Here is a 16,393-nt window from a genome sequence, read left to right on the forward strand (position 1 = left end):
GTGTTAAGATGTGACAAGGTATTAGACATGGCCATCTTTAGTGTAATATTTTTCTGCTTGAGCTTTATTGCATTTGCTGCTGCTGTGTGCCAGGCATAGTGCTACTGAATTTCACTTTGTCTTACTCTGTTAAGCCAGTTTCACTACTGATTTATTTTTCTTGTTTGCTGCACAGTGCCTTATATTAGTTGTAATATTGCTATTGCTTTGCTAATTTAGATATACTGCTGCTTGCTTTGCCAATTTGCATTTTTTGTCATTGCTGTTTGTGTTAATTGTTTTGTGCTGTTGCATTGCGTCGTCCCGTAGTTTAGCATCTGAGCTCAGTAGATTTAAGTTAGCTTCAGAGGGGGTAGGCAATATAAGAGAATGAGTTGTGATGAATTGGAAGTGATGCATTGACGAGGCATGAAAAAAAGTGAAATAAGAGGAAACATCTATGAAATGAAGTTTTGTGTCATTCCACTATGTGTCTGTGTACCTTGTGTATTTGTGTTCTACCTGTCTTTATGTGTTTATCTGATAAGACTTACGTTGTAGAATTTTTCTAATAGCTACATTCACCATGATGAGGAATACTGTTATCCTCATATATAATTTGCATTTATAATATGTTATTTACTTTGTAAAGATGTTTACACATTATTTATTCTGTTTTGTTTCTATGCTCACGCGTGAAGTTGATGTTTCGGAAGTTATTCTGACCTTTTATGTATTTACTTATGTCATAATTCCTGTAACATTGATGTATATGTTATTTCGATTCTTTTGTAAGGCCTGTATTACTACAAATGTTATCTGAATTTTTCTGTTTTTTAATGATGTTTTCTGTACCTTTGTAATTGTATTCACATATTATAAAATTGTAATTGACACCAGTTCATCAAATTAAGTAACTTGTAAGCATACATTTCACTGCACACGTTTCTGTTGCTCATAGTTTATGCACAATATGTGAGAAGTTGGGACTGTTAGTGTTTGCGCGTGTGTTGTTAATTCAGCAAGGGACTGGTTAACAGCATTGCTGGTTCTAAGGACAATTCCAAAAACTTTGTGAGTGCACAAGTGGTGGTTTATGGACTTGCTATATTGTCCGCAAGAATCGTCGATGGTGATTGTGCACTTCCACAGTCGAAACAGATGGCTGCTGGCCGTCTCTACAAGGACTGCAGTGGGTCTGCACCTTTGATGGCCCACCAATACCATTATTTCTACATGGGCTGCAGTGGGTCTGCACCTCTGGTGGTCCACTAATACCATAATCTCTACCAGGACTACAGTGGGTCTGCTCTGTGATGACCTACCTACCAATATTATTCAAAACTTCGACTGACTGGTGTGGGTTTGCTCTGTTGTGGCCCATTACCCACGTCAAGAGTCAAGACTGTTCCGTTGGAAGGACAACACTACTTCTTCAAGACTGCATGGAAATCCACTACTTTCGTGTGCATTTTCTGTTACTGCTCAGACTTAGTGCATAAAATTGTAATTAATACTGTGATGAATGATCAGGACTGTCTTTATGGACTGTGAGAAAATTTTAGCTTTTGACCAACATTGTATCAATAAGTGTGTGCATCTGATTTCTTTGTTATTGTAATTATGAATTTTTTTTCAAATCTGTATTGGCCACGGCCCAAAACCATTTGTAAAATTTTTTGTGGGGAGCATGGGGGCTATGTAAGCAGGCTGTTTAGGTTTTTTTATTGGTAACGCCACGTAGCGCTATGTATGAAGATCACTGGCTGTGCTGTGTGCAGCCTGTGGCTGGTTTTCATTCTTGTTTGCTAATGTAGCGTTGCGCAGTTGGAGTTGAGCCGCCAGCAGTGGTGGATGTGGGGAGAGAAATGGCGGAGTTTTGAGAGCGGATGATCTGGACGTGTGTCCATCAGAGACAGTAAATTTGTAATACTGGATGTCATGAACTGATATATATTATGACTTTTGAACACTATTAAGGTAAATACATTGTTTGTTCTCTATCAAAATCTTTCATTTGCTAACTATGCCTATCAGTAGTTAGTGCCTTCAGTAGTTAGAAAAATGGTTCAAATGGCTCTGAGCACTATGGGACTCAACATCTTAGGTCATAAGTCCCCTAGAACTTAGAACTACTTAAACCTAACTAACCTAAGTACATCACACACACTCATGCCCGAGGCAGGATTCGAACCTGCGACCGTAGCAGTCCCGCGGTTCCGGACTGCAGCGCCAGAACCGCTAGACCACCGCGGCCGGCTCAGTAGTTAGAATCTTTTATTTAGCTGGCAGTAGTGGCGCTCGCTTTATTGCAGTAGTTCGAGTAACGAAGATTTTTGTGAGGTAAGTGATTGATGAAAGGTATAGATTATTGCTTGTGAGGTAAGTGATTGATGAAAGGTATAGATTATTGCTTGTCAGGGCCATTCTTTTGTAGGGAGTTTTGGAAGTCAGATTGCGTTGCGCTAAAAATATTGTGTGTGAGTTTAAGCAGTCATTTATAATTTTTCTAAGGGGACGTTTCAGTGTACGTTTTCAAACAGTTGCCTACGTGGTACTCGACAACAGAGATCAGAGATAATCATTCGAGGCTCCTGCCACAATGTGCGAATCGTCGTTCGTGATGTATTACAGGCATCTAGGCACTATATATACAAGGTATGTCGACAAAGTAAGTTCCGTTTGGTTATATAAAGCAAACGCTTACAGATACAAAAAAAATATGTATTGTACAAAAATCTACAACTGTTAAACTAGTTTTCTACATAGCTTCCGAAGATTTGTCGGCACTTGTCATAGCGTGGCACAAGTTTTTGTATGCCTTCTTCATAGAACATTGCCGCCTATGTATTCAACCATATGGTAACATGTTCTTTCAGATCGTCATCATCGCTGAAGTGTTGACCACCAAGGACAGATTTTAGGTGTAAGAAGAGTTGAAAGTCGCTAGAAGCGAGGTCCGGGATGATCAAACGAGTGCCAGTGAAATTCCCATAACAGTTGTTTGGTCACGTTCGCCGTGTGAGGTCGGGCATTGTCGTGGAAAAAACAACGTCTTTTGACAGTAATCCTCGGTGCTTGTTCTGTATTGCACGACGTAATTTCTTAATGGTCTCGCTGTAACCATGTGCATTGATTGTTTGGTAAGAAATCAATCAGCCAAAAGTCTTCTGTCCCACAAAACGGTGCACATGGCTTTTCGAGGTGTCAAGATTTGCTTAGGCCTAGCCTTCGTTGGGGATGAAGTGTACCTACATTCCACTGATAGCCGTTTTGTTTCAGGCGTGTCGTACCATACTCAAGTTTCGAACCCCATGAAAGTTCCACCCCCCCTCCCCCCCCCCCACAAGTTTCATCCTCCATCATCAGAGAAAGGAAACCATCGCCTTCTTCATTGTAGCTTGTCAAAAACTGAAGTGCATTGCCCATCCATGGTTTTTTATGTTGTTCAGTAATAATTTTGGGTCCGCAACGAGAGAAAAGTTTTCGAAATTTCAGTTTTTCAGTAACAATTTCATGAATTAGTGATCGTGAGATTTGCGGAACTTCCATAGCAAGGACACTAAGTGTAGACTTACGGTTGTGATTAATCTTCTATTCAATTGTGTGAACCAGTTCATCAGTAACCACAGACGGGCGTCCACTTCGTTCTTCATCGTCCACTTGATCACGTCCTTCATTGAACAGTCTCACCACCTTCTAACACTGGATCAATCATAGCATTTTGTCCGTAAACCTCGTAGATTTGCCGACGAATTTCTTTTGGTTTAACTTGCCTTGCATTTAGAAAACGAATCACAGATCAGATTTCATACGCGGTGGCATTTTTAACTGCGGTTGACATTATAAAGAAGCACTACAAAGTAGACGTCGGCAGCAGCGATCTGAGAATGGCGTACATGTCTTCTCTTGAGTCAGAGTAACTGCCGCGCATGCTCGGATCTGTGATCGTAGCGCTGCCGCGGATAAAAGTAGAAACCAAAGTTACTTTTTGAACAACCCTCGTATATAAAAAGAGTCATGTACTTTATGAGTACATTACCCAAGTACATTGTCCCACTTTTTCTTGAGGTATTATTTACAGATCCTCAACAAAACACAAAAAACACGTCTTATAACTAGAAAACAGCTCGTTCAAAGAATAATAATTAAAATGTGTTCTTGCTTCGTCCTAGTTTTCCTATCAACAGTGGTCTCATATAAGTGACGATGCAGAGTGTGTTTCGATTTTATGACTGTGCATTGTATACGTTCATTAAATTGCAACGCCGAGGTGCTGTTAATCCGTACACCAGTTACGACCGTGGAGGCACACTTTACTTTATCCGCTTTAGTGATATTTTAGCAAATTAAAGGTGTATGTGCGACTTTTTTCCATGATTGTTTAATATATGTAAGCTAAGAGCTCTCATAGCTCGTTCTGGTTCTGTTCGCATGTATATTGGACTCATCTGTTTAGTTCAACTATTTGTAGCGCGCACACACACACACACACACACACACACACACACACACACACACACACACACACACGTAGGATGGTTCAATGTGTTATAAAAACGGGGCGTGCGCATGACACTTGTAAGTACTTTCATAATTTTTTCTAACTTTTTAATGATTCTGTGCTTCATGTACTGGTATCATAATGTGTTTTATCCTCTGTCTACGTTGAATATTTTATTGGTATCACTTCGAAACCGATGGAAGGCCGAAACCATTTAAGTCGTGACGAACTGAAATGAACTGCTCAATGAAGTATACCAAGAGCTGAAGTTTTTTATTCTTTGCACGGTTTTATTCAGCGTTTCGCTCATTTTATCGTATCATCAATATATGAGCATTGTGGATCATGTAACTGAATAATATCCATGAAGTTTATGTTGATATTTTTGAAAACAAGTCTTTCTATTCTGTTCGCGACTGCTACCTTCAATCTTCTTATGTATAATAAATTATACACTTGGTTGGAATCATCGCTTTGATCTTTTGAACTAGGCGTATTTCTTGAGTTTTTCTTCTTTAATCTCCTTTTATCCTGCACATTCTTGAGTTATTCCTTCGCGCTAATTAGACAAATAGACCATTTTAGCCGAATGTCACGTAGAACTATGCAGGCTCAGAAGGAGCAGGTCGTGGCTCATGTTCAAAAGTTATTGCCTCAGTTCACCGATATGAATTTGGGATGGAATACCGAAGATTGGCCCTGTTCTTTGGCAAGACACTAAACCTAATCCTTTTCTCTGAAGGGATATGTCTAATTGCAGAAAGCAATACTTTGAACCCGTGCTGAAAAGTCATGCCTCGGAATTTTTATTCTGTTCTCAATATCAGTTGAGATATTACATTCCATGCATGTTACTCAGTCGATTTCCCCGCACGTTACAACCCTCTGCTGCTAGATGATTGTGAATTATGACGTGTAATATGGCGATGTGTAAAGTAACCACATCGGTCTGGGAAAAACTGCGAGCAGTAATCGAAAGCAAGAATTTGAAGATTCCGTCTATGCATGGACCACCCTCTCCTTCAGCATGACAATGCTGGACCACATACGAGCGCTGCAACCATCCGACGCCTTTGCTTCACTGTCATCGATCATCCTTCACACAAACCTGAGCTGACGACATCTGGTTTTCATCTGTTTGCAAAATCTAAGGAACACCTTCGAGGGCCTCACTTTGTTAGTGAAGAGGGGGTGAAAACAGAGATGGTTTTGTAGCTTCGTCAACAAAGTGAAACATTATACAGTGATAGTATGAAATATAATGAATTTTGCTGAGAGAGAAGAGCTTCTGCCCACAGATCAGCACGGTTTTATAAAGCATTGCTCGTGTGAAACTCAGCCTTCACTTTTCTCGCGTACATGCTGTGAACTATGGATGAAGGGCAACAGGCGGATTCCGTATTGCTGGGTTTACGTAAGGTGTTTGAGACTGTGACCACTGCAGGCTGTTAAAGAAGGTACGAGCATAGGAAATAGGTTCACAGATTTGTCAGTGGCTCGAAGACTTCTTAAGTAACGGAACCCAAGTGACCCAAGTGACCCAAGTGAGGCTCATGCAAGTGTGATAAGACCGCTATTACTTTGTATATACATAAAAGATCTGGCGGACGGGGTAAGCAGCAGTTTGCGGCTGTTTGCCGATGATACTGTGGTGTATGGGGAAGCATTTTTTGTTGATTGCCTGTAGGAAGATACCAAGATTACTTACATAAAATTTCTAGTTGGTGTGATGAATGGTAGCTTGCTCTAAATACAGAAAAATATACGTTGTTGCAGATGAGTAGATAAAAAATAAACAGTTCTGAACATGGCTGTTATTCAGCAACCGCATACTAGTTTCAATACAAGATTAAACAGGAATCGGTTGCACATAAACGTTAGGTACATTGACCAAGGTTTCGAAACCTACTAGGGGTGTATTTGTGAGAATGAACGGTTGCTAAATCGTAAAATTACAGTGACAAAAATCAATTGTCAGAATATGGAGCAGCTATGCTCAAGTCAAAAGTAAAAAAAACGTTGTAGCTTTTGACACGTGTACCCATCTGGGAACAGCAGGCTAGGATACAGCATTATTAATGTCGTGCTTGATGCAGTCACGTCGATTAAATATGTAGACGTAACGTTGCAAAGAAATATGAAATGGAATGAAAGTGTAAAGATTGTAGTAGGGAAGGCGAATGATCTACGTCGGCTTACTGGGAGAATTTTAGGAAAGAGTGGTTCATCTGTGAAGCAGACCGCATGTAAAGTGCTAGTGCGACACGTAGTTGAGTACTGTTCGAGTGTTTGAGGTCCGCACCAGGTCGGACTAAAGGAAGACATCGAAGGAGTTCAGAGGCATTCTCCTAGATTTGTTAGCTGTAGGTTCGGACAACACGCAAGTATTACGTAGATGCTTCGGGATCTCAAATTGGGCAAATGGGAATCACTGGATGGAAAGTGTCCTTTTGCGTCTTCCTTTTCAAGGAGCACTACTGAAAAAACGTAGATAACCGTTATTTCAGAACGATTCTACGGCCACCAAAGTACATTTCACGCAAGGACCACAAATATAAGATTAGTGAGATTAGGGCTCGTGCGGAGGTATACAGATATTTTACGCTCTCTGTTTGCGGGTACAACAGGGTACCCTCCGCCACGCACATAGAATGGATTGCGCAGATGTATGAAGATGTAGACGTAGACTAGTCTATCGTTGGGAGAAACGAGTTCGTTGCCAGGGTGACTGTTGTGTTGAGAAATAAGTATGTAGAATTGAAGGCTGTAGACGTAAAATGATGTCTGTTATATTTAAAAAGCTTCACGGGTTTTCACGTAAAAATTCGGAGGCATTACTCTTCAGAACGCCTTCGTAAATCTAAAATTTACCCACTGAACTGATTGTCCGAAAAAATTTCAGACTTGCAGCTTATTTCGACTGAGCATCTGCCAGACGTCCTCAGGTGAGCCATCGAATCCTGCAGGTGCCCAGACGAAATACAGGGCTATTACAAATGATTGAAGCGATTTCATAAATTCACTGTAGCTCCATTCATTGACATATGGTCACGACACAATACAGATACGTAGAAAAACTCATAAAGTTTGGTTCGGCTGAAGCCGCACTTCAGGTTTCTGCCGCCAGAGTGCTCGAGAGCGTAGTGAGACAAAATGGCGACAGGAGCCGAGAAAGCGTATGTCGTGCTTGAAATGCACTCACATCAGTCAGTCATAACAGTGCAACGACACTTCAAGATGAAGTTCAACAAAGATCCACCAACTGCTAACTCCATTCGGCGATGGTATGCGCAGTTTAAAGCTTCTGGATGCCTCTGTAAGGGGAAATCAACGGGTCGGCCTGCAGTGAGCGAAGAAACTGTTGAACGCGTGCGGGCAAGTTTCACGCGTAGCCCGCGGAAGTCGGCGAATAAAGCAAACAGGGAGCTAAATGTACCACAGCCGACGGTTTGGAAAATCTTACGGAAAAGGCTAAAGCAGAAGCCTTACCGTTTACAATTGCTACAAGCCCTGACACCCGATGACAAAGTCAAACGCTATGAATTTTCGGCGCGGTTGCAACAGCTCATGGAAGAGGATGCGTTCAGTGCGAAACTTGTTTTCAGTGATGAAGCAACATTTTTTTCTTAATGGTGAAGTGAACAGACACAATGTGCGAATCTGAGCGGTAGAGAATCCTCACGCAATCGTACAGCAAATTCGCAATTCACCAAAAGTTAACGTGTTTTGTGCAATCTCACGGTTTAAAGTCTACGGCCCCTTTTTCTTCTGCGAAAAAAACGTTACAGCACATGTGTATCTGGACATGCTGGAAAATTGGCTCATGCGCAACTGGAGACCGACAGCGCCGACTTCATCTTTCAACAGGATGGTGCTCCACCGCACTTCCATCATGACGTTCGGCATTTCTTAAACAGGAGATTGGAAAACCGATGGATGGGTCGTGGTGGAGATCGTGATCAGCAATTCATGTCATGGCCTCCACGGTCTCCTGACTTAACCCCATGCGATTTCTTTCTGTGGGGTCATGTGAAAGATTCAGTGTTTAAACCTCCTCTACCAAGAAACGTGCCAAAACTGCGAGCTCGCATCAACGATGCTTTCGAACTCATAGATGGGGACATGCTGCGCCGAGTGTGGTAGGAACTTGATTATCGGCTTGATGTCTGCCGAATCACTAAAGGGGCACATATGGAACATTTGTGAATGCCTAAAAAAACTTTTAGAGTTTTTGTATGTGTGTGCAAAGCATTGTGAAAATATCTCAAATAATAAAGTTATTGTAGAGCTGTGCGCAGCATACATATACTCCGGAACGATTACTCTGTGCACCCGCATTTGTTGTTCTCAAATTATTTTTCGCTTTCTTGGTTGCTGTTATGAGTTAAAGGGCAGTTATTCTCATCGCGTGATTAATTTTGATCTTAGTTTAACAAAAGAAAAGTAGATCTCTGGTTTAGCTATAAAATAATTTCTCTCATAGTAAGAAATTCCTTCCCCCAGCTCCCCAGTTTTTAGCTTTACTCGTCCAATATCTTAGAACCTCTGAGGAATATAGTGGTTTACAAACAAGAAATGTGTCATTAATCCTTTGCCTACTATATCACCATCGTATTGCAAGCAGAGACCAGCGGAACCAGCCTTCAGACCATAGACATAGGAGGCACCGCGCCTCCCGCAATCAACCGGAGAGGATTAGATGAGCCTCAAATTACCATTCAGCCGTGGCGCTGCTGGCGTCGTGGGCGATGTGATTATCTGCATCTGTAGTCAATGAAGACGAGGAGGGGCCCTGCGGTGTAATGACTGAAGTGAAACGGATGCCTGTAGCGAATGTAGGGCCGAAGTATGTGAATGAGCCTGTCATCCTGTAAGTGGAATGGCTGGGCGAGTGAAACCTGATAAACCTACTGCTCCAAAGCGGGGTCCACCCGTAGACAGACGATGCTGCCGCTGATAAACGTAAAATCAAACTCATGAATAGAAGTGATCTCCAGACAATTTTAAATTAGGGAATCAGGTGTGATTCACTCCCCAAGTGATCTAATGGACATCGCGTGTAGGTCCACAACTGTTTAAAGAATACACAGGTAGGAAGAAGGAGATAACATGTTTATAAAACTACGAAGCATGCACCTACATGGATGGAAAGGGTTGTAAACTTAAGTTTTCTGACCTCTTTCCTATAATCAGCAGAGAAATATCACCAAGCTGTCGAGTAAATTTACTTATTCCGGACTGTCGCCCTGATCTGCCGAAGATAGTTTGAGCAATGACTGATTACCAAATAAGTAGCAACCAGTCGCAAAATCAGTTTTATTTATTTACTTTTGCAAATCGATTTCAACTGATAAACAGCCATCATCGGTGCTACAAATACCAGTATAACAATAAAAATAATTAATAACAGTGACCAAATGAATAAATGTACATAAAGCAACGTAAGACCAATTAAATGTATATAGACGCATTAAACCATTTAAAATGCACATACAAATTTACCTTTCAACGAATATCTGCCATGAGTAGTAGCACTGTCTTAAGCAGAAGTCAAACATAAAGTGATACATCGAGAATTGACTATGACAACGAGAAACCTTACGGGGGCGCTGCAAAGCAAACCCGCCCTGTATGCAAAAAGATACAGCTAAAATAAAAATGAAAAGCAGAATTGACATACAAAGTGAGGTAAAATATAATGACAAAATGCTAAAATATGTAAAAAAAATTGATATATTGACAAAGATTTTGTCAACCACATAGTGCAGTCATATACTCTAAAAAGCGATTGTACAAATTCGTAAAAAGGAACAAACATAGATGAGAAGCGCACGATAGGAAAAATTTTAAAAAACTTTTAAATTTTTTTAAAATTATTTATCATATTGTCGAAGAGCAAAAGTTAATCATAATGCCAAAACGTAAAACGGTGTTGGCATCCATCTAGCGTGCAAATGGTTCAAATGGCTCTGAGCACTATGGGACTGAACATCTGAGGTCATCAGTCTCATAGAACTTAGAACTACTTAAACCTAACTAACCTAAGGACATCACACACATCCATGCCCGAGGCAGGATTCAATCCTGCGACCGTAGCAGTCGCGCGGCTCCGGACTGAAGCGCCTAGAACCGCTCGGCCACTGCGGCCGGCCATCTAGCGTACAGTTAATGATATTCAGGAAGATCAGTTTCTTTTCTTCTTTTCCGGCAGATGGAGCCACATTGCTGAATGCACATGTAAAGAAAACTAAGTTGAGATAAGAAAATTACGGACACGAACGAAACAAACGTATTAAAGAAACAAGACCAAATGCAAAAATAAAGTACTAGCACACTTCATACATGGGAAAATTAACACAGGCTCGATAGGATGAATTGAGAACTCGTAGGGGCTCTTACGGTGTGCTCGTATATCATGAGACATGAATCCATAGCATAGGTGTTCCAATGTTTATTCGTGTGTGCTCCAACGTCCGCCTGTGCCATCTATCATCTCTGTGCGTGTCCACGTGCCTGAACATTCTTATCTTGGACTCTGCGCCGGTGAACGGCTCCGTGTGTTTAATTTTGTATGTCTACGTCTGTATATCCACCCTGTCTGTTCTACGACTGTCTTCATTTGTATCCTTAGTTTTCTCTGTGGCCGAAGAGCGGCGTAATATGCCGCTGCTGGCCTACCTGTATCAGGTGTGAAATTAACAATAAAGGGAAAAAAAAGATAGCATATACTTGTTGGTGCGGCAGACAAGACGGCAAAAGCCCCAATTAAAGGGCGTCAACGAAAACTTAGTCACTTATGGCCTTTGATCAGTTGCAATCGATTTGCAAAAGTAAATAAATAAAACATTATTTTGCGACTGGTTGCTGCTTATTTGGTAATTTTAATACTACAGCAACAGAATTATGTTAACTGTTACAAAACGAGGATAATGTTTTCCTTTTAGATTTAGTGGAACAACTGAGGGAGCTGTGTGACGTTTATATGTGAGGTTATGAGTGCATCGCCCGACTCATGTATGAAAATCATACGTAAATAGTATTGTGATAAGTATTAGCACCAGATTCTGAGTGGATGCAATTATGAGTAAAATAGAATCAATTAAAGTGAAGTAGCAGTGTGTCAGAGATACTAATACGATCTGGAAATCCTAAATCTTTGCTACTTGTCATAAATAAGTACACCCTAATAACGATTGGATCAGTTAAATCAGAAACTGTGTATGTTCAGCAATCACCATCATAAAGTTACTTATTCCAATGGAGACTTGGAACTGATATGAGGTTAACTGTCTGCAGCAATAACAGTTAGAAGCTTTTGAACAATTACTAAAATTGTACGTTGACATGGAACTATGTAAGGCATGAATTAGTCGTATGAAAGAACTGTTAACCTAAAGAATCTCGTAGTTTTATCCATACCAGATTTGTGGACGTGATTTCTTTAGATGATACCACCACCCCTACATCCTGACAGCCTATAAAAAACTACGGACATTGTAAATGTACCTGTGGCACACGCGTTGAGGGATAACGTGACCTGAATAACAATTATGTTTTCGAAAACAGTCAGAGTACGAGGCGAAGAATACGACTTTTCAATAGACTACCTGGGGCTACAAACACAACTGCAGAGATTATACATTCAGATCATCGAGCTGACATGCGGCATACAGAAGAATCACAAAATGACAAGTATCCTGTTAATGTTGTTCTTTTGGGGGACAACGTCTATTGGTTTCATCATTTAGTGATTTCAGATTGGTTCCGTAGTGCCTAAAAGTCTACTGAGTTCACAAAGCTGTTCCATCATGTAGCCCAGCGCCGATTGTTATGGTATTATAATCTAAATTCATTCAGTATTGGAGGACGAAACATTTTGCATTCGCATCTCTCTTTCTCCTATCAGTAGACGGAGTTTAGAGACAGTGGCTGACAGTTTACGTTAGAAACATGACAGCTCGCTTTTTTGACTCGTACGATGGAAACAAAATCAGAACCACTGCGAGGATGTCTGGCACTGTATGGCGATGATTTCTTTTTTGGGAGTTGTTTAAATGCGGCCGCATTTCGCGTTTTGTACGGCAGTAGTCTTTCTTTGTGATTAAGCGTTATGGCTGACCTAAATGGCATTCTGTCTGTCGCAGTGTAATTACGTTCGCACTGATGGCATGTTGCGTAGTGTATGCATTAAAAAAAATTAAAAAAAATAACATAGCATTTCAGTTCGCGTTAAATTATGGTAATTGTGTCTTCAAATTACTTAGCTCTTTTCACAATCACTGAAAAACCCAATATAAAAGAAAACGGAATAACTTCGCCACGGACAGAACTCCATTAATAAAAAAATGGTTCAAATGGCTCTGAGCACTATGGGACTCAACTGCTGTGGTCATAAGTCCCCTGGAACTTAGAACTACTTAAACCCAACTAACCTAAGGACAGCACACAACACCCAGCCATCACGAGGCAGAGAAAATCCCTGACCCCGCCGGGAATCGAACCCGGGAACCCGGGCGTGGGAAGCGAGAACGCTACCGCACGACCACGAGAAGCGGGCAACTCCATTAATAATTTATCTTTTTATTTCCTGTGACAAATTATATACACAAATTGTGCACAGTAAAAATAATGCACAGATTTTGGATCTATGCCTATTGTAGAAGCGTTCTGCACTGAAAATCATGATACGTTGTAACAAAATTTTAAAATTTAGCGATAAATAACTCTAAAGATTTCATCATTTTCATTAATAAATGAATATTTGCGTCAATTATTTCTAGAACTTTTATTCTTTATTGAAATATTCGTAATATATCTGGATGCAGCGGTAGTTGTAACAGCTTTTGAGTATTGGGGTGCCATCTCTCGTATTAGTACTGCGCAGAAATATTCGACGTAAAGATAATATTACTTGGCAAACCTTACTGACTGCCACAGTGACCTGATTTTTGCGCAGTCTCGTCCGTGACTTGAGAAGTAAACATAAGAGCTAAAACTAGAACTTTTCTTTAATATTTTGAAGTATGTGGAATGATGTGTTCTCCATTCATTATTCAAGTTGTTGCACATTTATGTGGTATAATACTGCCTCCGTGAAAGATTTCAGAGTTTCAGAATGTTATGTGAGTTATGAAATGTAACGGGCCATTCCTGACATATTTCCAAATTTTACTATCATTTGCTCACGTATTATAAACTGCAACACCCTGGACAATCATGGCCTACACAATATTACTTCAAATCGTGTATGATATGATTCACTTCGTCCCGGCAAGATCACAACTTCAGAGATAATGCATGTCACAGACATCGATCACATGGAAAACAAAAGCACCAAGTCCTAATTTCACTTACAACTTATTTTCAATTTTAATATTCAGAATTGTTTAAATAATCAATATCAGTATACGTACAACATTCTGAAATTACACCATTCGAGAGAAAATAATTTATGTAAGTATTCATTTTATGCGCCAATGATTCGTTCTGCGTTGTATTTTACGTTATTGCTTCCAGCGTTATAATTATTGATGTAAAATATTACATTGTACGAGAAGCTACAGTGGATCGCGACGTGAATTAAATAAGTTCATCGTATTCTTTACTATTAGCGAGAATGTGACACTGACCAGTTTCATTGCAGTGTGTGGTTACGCTCCAAGTTTTATCAACCTATAATCCAGTTTTAGCGGTTGTTGTTCATGTTCCAGTTTTTATTTCGTTGGTGTTTGTGGTGATGATATTGATGACGACGTTGCTGCCGACAGGAAACCGTAAGGAATGCTTGAAGACCTTCACAAGGTAGACTGCTGGCGCAGGGATTGGCATTTGATGCTCAACGTTATCAAATGTAGCGCATTTCACCTTAGTAGGCGGAAAGACACATTACTATTCGAGTGTATTATTGATGACAAATCACTGGAAAAAGGAAACACGAAGGAAGCCAAGATTTTAGCCGGCCGCGGCGGCCGAGCGGTTCTAAGCGATTCAGTCCGGAACCGCGCGACTGCTACGGTCGCAGGTTCGAATCCTGCCTCGGGCATGGGTGTGTGTGATGTCCTTAGGTTAGTTAGATTTAAGTAGTTCTAAGTTCTAGGGTACTGATGACCTCAGATGTTAAGTCCCATAGTGCTCAGGGCCATTTGAACCATTTCTTTGAACCAAGATTTTAACGACCCGTCCACAATGAGCTCTCCGGCGAATGAGGAAAGGAAGAATGGGGAAGAAAAGAGACCGCGCTCTTCAAAAGGAACCATTCCTGCATTCGCCTTACGCGATTTAGGGAACTGATGGAAAATTTTAACCTGGATAGAGAGGAGAGGATTTGAAACACCGTCCTTCCGAGTACCACCGCCCAACATCGTTCGATCATTGTGAACAGCAGTAATTTTAAAATATCTGCCAGTAACCGTCCACAGTAGAGTGAGCTGGAATTACCAGATAAAGATAATTGTACGAAAAACTGTTGAGCTTCAGTGGAAGAATCATAAACTGAGGTAGCAAAAATCATCGGATAATGATATGTACATATGCAGATGGCAGCAGTATCGCATACGCCAGGTATAGAAGGGCAGTGCATTTGCGGAGCCGTCATTTGTACTGAGTGATTCACGTAAAGAGGTTTCCAACGTGATTACGGCGACACGACAGGAATTTAGAATTTGGATACGGAGTGGTATTTGGAGCTAGACTAGGGCCGTTCAGCACAGCTGATCGATGGCGCGGAGGCGCGAGAAGTAGCAGAGCGATAGGCCAGAGCAACAGGAAGAGCGCGAGCCGCATCGGCCGCCAATACCAGCCGTCAACGCATTTAGACGTGGCAGGAGCAACAAGCAGCCCTAACAGCAGGCCCTCAGCACCGCCTTGTTTTAATGGTGCACGGCAGCACGATGGTTGTCGCAAAGTATTACACCATATAAAGAAATTCAATTCAAGAAGTCAGCAGTAAATACACTCCTGGAAATGGAAAAAAGAACACATTGACACCGGTGTGTCAGACCCACCATACTTGCTCCGGACACTGTGAGAGGGCTGTACAAGCAATGATCACACGCACGGCACAGCGGACACACGAGGAACCGCGGTGTTGGCCGTCGAATGGCGCTAGCTGCGCAGCATTTGTGCACCGCCGCCGTCAGTGTCAGCCAGTTTGCCGTGGCATACGGAGCTCCATCGCAGTCTTTAACACTGGTAGCATGCCGCGACAGCGTGGACGTGAACCGTATGTGCAGTTGACGGACTTTGAGCGAGGGCGTATAGTGGGCATGCGGGAGGCCGGGTGGACGTATCGCCGAATTGCTCAACACGTGGGGCGTGAGGTCTCCACAGTACATCGATGTTGTCGCCAGTGGTCGGCGGAAGGTGCACGTGCCCGTCGACCAGGGACCGGACCGCAGCGACGCACGGATGCACGCCAAGACCGTAGGATCCTACGCAGTGCCGTAGGGGACCGCACCGCCACTTCCCAGCAAATTAGGGACACTGTTGCTCCTGGGGTATCGGCGAGGACCATTCTCAACCGTCTCCATGAAGCTGGGCTACGGTCCCGCACACCGTTAGGCCGTCTTCCGCTCACGCCCCAACATCGCGCAGCCCGCCTCCAGTGGTGTCGCGACAGGCGTGAATGGAGGGACGAATGGAGACGTGTCGTCTTCAGCGATGAGAGTCGCTTCTGCCTTGGTGCCAATGATGGTCGTATGCGTGTTTGGCGCCGTGCAGGTGAGCGCCACAATCAGGACTGCATACGACCGAGGCACACAGGGCCAACACCCGGCATCATGGTGTGGGGAGCGATCTCCTACACTGGCCGTACACCACTGGTGATCGTCGAGGGGACACTGAATAGTGCACGGTACATCCAAACCGTCATCGAACCCATCGTTCTACCATTCCTAGACCGGGAAGGGAACT

At 42.1% G+C, this 16,393-nt stretch overlaps 1 long non-coding RNA gene across 1 annotated transcript in view; it reads right to left on the bottom strand.

Annotated features, from left to right (window-relative positions):
• LOC126413338 (uncharacterized) overlaps positions 1 to 16,393 on the bottom strand; it is a 1,775,741-nt gene that overhangs the window by 93,976 nt on the left and 1,665,372 nt on the right. The window lies entirely within an intron of this gene.

Source organism: Schistocerca serialis, chromosome 1, assembly GCF_023864345.2.
Source record: "Schistocerca serialis cubense isolate TAMUIC-IGC-003099 chromosome 1, iqSchSeri2.2, whole genome shotgun sequence".
Taxonomy (NCBI): domain Eukaryota; kingdom Metazoa; phylum Arthropoda; class Insecta; order Orthoptera; family Acrididae; genus Schistocerca; species Schistocerca serialis.